This window comes from Mus caroli, chromosome 3 (assembly GCF_900094665.2).
Source record: "Mus caroli chromosome 3, CAROLI_EIJ_v1.1, whole genome shotgun sequence".
NCBI lineage: Eukaryota > Metazoa > Chordata > Mammalia > Rodentia > Muridae > Mus > Mus caroli.
In genome coordinates this window covers 57,210,921-57,215,543 of record NC_034572.1, presented here as the reverse complement: position 1 = coordinate 57,215,543, position 4,623 = coordinate 57,210,921, and the positions used below count along the sequence as shown (strand labels likewise).

Sequence of the window (4,623 nt, the reverse complement as noted above, 5' to 3'; positions counted from 1 at the left end):
TGGGATTGCAAGCTTGTACAACCACTCTGGAAATCAGTCTGGCGGTTCCTCAGAAAATTGGACATAGTACTACCGGAGGATCCAGCAATACCTCTTCTGGGCATATATCCAGAAGATGTCCCAACAGTGTTCTTTTAACTAAAGAGAAATTCCCCTGAAGGCAGGCAAGAACTTCTCTAGGCACTGTTTGCAAAACAAAAGAAAGTCACACAAGCACCTCAGAGGCTGCTCTGAGCTTTGTATTGCCCCATGCCTTCACAGGATACATTCCATATTGACTTGATTTCACCCTGACCCCCTCCACCCCACCCCCCTGCATGCCTTCTGTGTGAAGCAGAGAGCTGTTTTAGTGCTCTCATAAAATGATTACTCTTGTAATTATCTTAATTAACAATATATGGGTGAGTAGAAAATCTTAAATTTTCAATCAAACTGCAAGCTGCAGTCCATGGAACATTGGCAGTTTTAAACACAATGTTCAAGTTTCTTTTGCAACGTTAGGATAATATCTACAACCTTGGGAAAGCAAAACCCAATTTTAAAACAATTTATCATCTTTAAAATCAATATTAGAAGCATTACTGTCATGTTACGAAGTTCGGCTGCCAATTTATACCTATGCATGCATTACAGTGCAAATTTTGATGCTTCATTAAAGAGACATTGTTTTAAATCATATCTTTAAGTCTACCTTTTAGGATAAGAATCACATTAAATATTGTCTCAACTAGAAGTATCCTTAGAGGCCTAGTTTTTTTGGCCTGCTTTATGTCACGTGTTTGAAAGACTCCAAACCTGTTTTACCAATTTAAAGCTGTCTTGCTACCAATGTTACACCCTTTTAATTATACCCAATAACTTATAAGCTAATATTCTATGATAAAGACATGCAGAGCATATTATACCTTTAAGACCATTAAAAACCAAATTAAGTGGCTACAGGAATCATAAATTTAAACCAATCAAAGAATTTTACAAATGATACTGTCAATAAGACAAAAAGGCCACCAACCAATTGGGAAAGGATTTTTACCAATCCTAAATTTGATAGGGGAGTAATATACAATATACATATAAAGAACTCAAGAAGTTGGACTCCAGAAAGACAAATAACCCTATTTTAAAAATGGGGTACAGAGCCAAACAAAGAATTCTCAACAGAGAAATACTGATTGGCTGAAAAGCACCTGACAAACTGTTCAACATCCTTAATCATCAGGGAAATACAAATCAAAACAACCCTGAGATTCCACCTCACACCAGTCAGAATGGCTAAGATCAGAAATTCAGGTGACAGCAAATGCTGGTGAGGATGTGGAGAAAGAGGAACACTCCTCCATTGTTGGTGGGATTGTAAGCTGGTACAACCACTCTGGATATCAGTCTCCCAGTTACTCAAAAAATTGGACATAGTGCTACTGGAAGATCCAACGATACCTCTCCTGGCCATATAGCCAGAAGATGTTCCAATTTGTAAGAAGGACACATGCTCCACTATGTTCATAGCAGCCTTATTTCTAATAGCCAGAAGATGGAAAGAACTGAGAAGTCCCTCAACAGAGGAATGGATACAGACAATGTGGTATATTTACACAATGGAGTACTACTAAGCTATTAAGAACAATGAATTTATGAAATTCTTAGGCGAATGGTTGTATCTGGAGGATATCATCCTGAGGGAGGTAACCCAATCAGAAAGGCACACACATAATGTGTACAGACTGATAAGTGAATATTTGCCCAGAAAATTTGAATACCCAAGATAAAATTTGCAAAACGCATGAAACTCAAGAAGGAAGAACAAAATGTGGATATTTTGTTTCTTCTTAGAATGGGGAACAAAATACCCATGGAAGGAGTTACAAATTTCGGAGCTCAGAAGGAAGGAAGGATTATCCAGAGACTGCCCCATCCAGGGATCCATTCCATGTACAACCACCAAACATAGACACTATTGCATATGCAAGCAAGATTTTGCTGACAGGACACTGATATAGTTGTCTTTTGTGAGACTATGCCAGTGCCTGAAAAATACAGAAGTAGATGGTCACAGTCATGTATTGTATAGAACACAGGGTCCCTGTGGAGGACCTAGATGGAGGAGCTAGAGAAAGTACCCAAGAGCTGAAGGGGTCTGCAACATCATAAGGGGAACAACAATATATGAACTAACCAGTACCCCTAAGAGCTCACGTCTTTAGCTGAATATATAGCAGAAGATAGCCTAGTAGGCCATCAATGGGAGTAGAGGCCCTTGGTCTTGGGAAGACCATATGCCCCAATACAGAGGAATGCCAGGGCCAGGAAGCAGCAGCTGGTGGGTTTGTGATCAGGGCCAGGGGAGGATATAGTGAATTTTGGGGATAGGATTTAAAATGTAAATGAAAAAATATCTAATTTAAAAAAAAAAGAAAAGGAAAAGAAAAATGTGCTTTGAACTCATCAGCACCAAGATCCTGCTTAGCAGGTTTTTGTTTATAATATAATTTTTCATGTACTTTATGTGGTATTTCACATAAAGTGTGAGTATTTATAAAAGTGCTCCAAGAAATTTTGCATTTTGATAATCATCAGGGCTGATGTTCACCCTATTATCATCATCATTGATGTCAATTTCTACTGTGGTAGACAAAATAGGTGCTATGAGGTTACTCATGCAATATATATAGAAGAAATTCAGAAATTTCCTTCTTTCACATTCCTTAGCTGTGAAACGCATATTTTCTGGATTAAGAAGAACATGAAGAACTGCCTTGAAAATTATAGCTCCTGAAAATTCAGGATCAGAATCACAGATCATTTGATCATTATATTAATGAGAATGACATCATTATCTTCACTGTCCTGGACTTCCTCTATTGCATATGCCCAGACTAGTCTTGGACTATATTCTACTAGATAAGCAAATATTTCTAGAGCAGATACTTGTATTTGAAAATCATTCATGTGAACTACAAGTTTCAGTGCACTCATGATTCCTAGCTTTATTGGTGTTTTCAGTAATGAATTTTTCTTTTGAGAATGTAATGTCTTAGCAAATGCACAAAAGACCTTGAAGAATAATAAGAATTCATGCCGTCTCTCATCACCTATACTGTTATCTTTTGAGCAAGAACTTCTTTTTTTTTTTATTAGATATATTCTTTATATACATTTCAAATGCTATCCCAAAAGTTCCCTATACCCTCCCCCATCCTGCTTCCCTACCCACCAACTCTCACTTCTTGGTTCCTGCATTCCCCTGTACTGGGGCACATAAAGTTTGCAATATTAAGGGGCCTCTCTTCTCAGTGATGGCCGACTAGGCCATCTTCTACATATGCAGCTAGACACATGAGCTCTGGGGATACTGGTTAGTTCATATTGTTGTTCCACCTATAGGGTTGCAGACACCCTCAGCTCCTTGAGCGCTTTCTCTAGCTTCTCCACTGGGGGGGGGGGGTCTGTGTTCCATCTTATAGATGACTGTGAGCATCCACTTCTGTATTTGCCAGGCACTACCATAGCCTCATACAAGACAGCTATACCAGTGTTACTACAGCAAAATCTTGCTGGCTTATGCAATAGTGTCTGGATTTGAAGGCTGATTATGCAATGGATCCCCGAGTAGGGTAGTCTCTGGATAGTCCATTCTTTCATGTTAGTACCAAACTTTGTCTCTGTAATTTCTTTCATGGGTGTTTTGTTCCCTATTCTAAGGAGGAATGAAGTATCCACCAGTTGGTCTTCCCTCTTGATTTTCTTGTGTTTTGCAAATTGTATCTTGGGTGTTCTATGTTTCTGGGCTTATATCCATTTATCAGTGAGTGCATACATAATGACTTCTTTTGGGATCTGGTTACCTCACTAAGGATGATATCCTCCAGATATATCTTTTTGTCCAAGAATTTCATTAATTCATTGTTTTTAATAGCTGAGTAGTAATCCATTGTGTAAATGTACAACATTTTCTGTATCCATTATTCTGTTGAGGGACATCTGTTTTGTTTGTTTGTTTTGTTTTGTTTTGTTTTAGCTTCTGGCTATTATAAATAAGGCTGCTATGAACATAGTGGAGCATGTGTTTTTATTACCACTTGGAACTTCTTCTGGTTATATGCCCAGGAGTGGTATTGGGGATCTTCTGGTAATATTATGTCCAATTTTCTGAGGAACTTCCAGACTGACTTCCAGAGTGGTTGTACAAGCCTGCAATCCAACCAGCAATGGAGGAATGTTCCTCTTTCTCCACATCCTTGCCAGCATCTGCTGTCACCTGAATTTTTGATCTTAGGAATTCTGACTGGTGTGAGGTAGAATATCAAGGTTGTTTTGACTTGCATTTCCCTGATGATTAAGGATATTGAACATTTTTCCAGGTGCTTCTCAGCCATTTGATATTCCTCATTTTAGAATTCTTTGTTTAGCTCTGTACCCCATTTTTAAAGGGGTTATTTGAATTTCTGGATTCCACCTTCCTGAGCTGTTTGTATATATTAGTCCCTATCAGATTTAGGATTAGTAAAAACCCTTATTTGAACCGGTTGGTGGCCTTTTTGTCTTATTGACAGTGTCTTTTGCCTTACAGAAGCTTTGCAATTTTATGAGGTCCCATTTGTCAATTCTTGATGTTACAGCACAAGC

The 4,623-nt window shown here is 38.3% G+C and overlaps 1 pseudogene; it reads right to left on the bottom strand.

Annotated features, from left to right (window-relative positions):
• LOC110291825 overlaps positions 1 to 4,623 on the bottom strand; it is a 12,909-nt pseudogene that overhangs the window by 7,120 nt on the left and 1,166 nt on the right.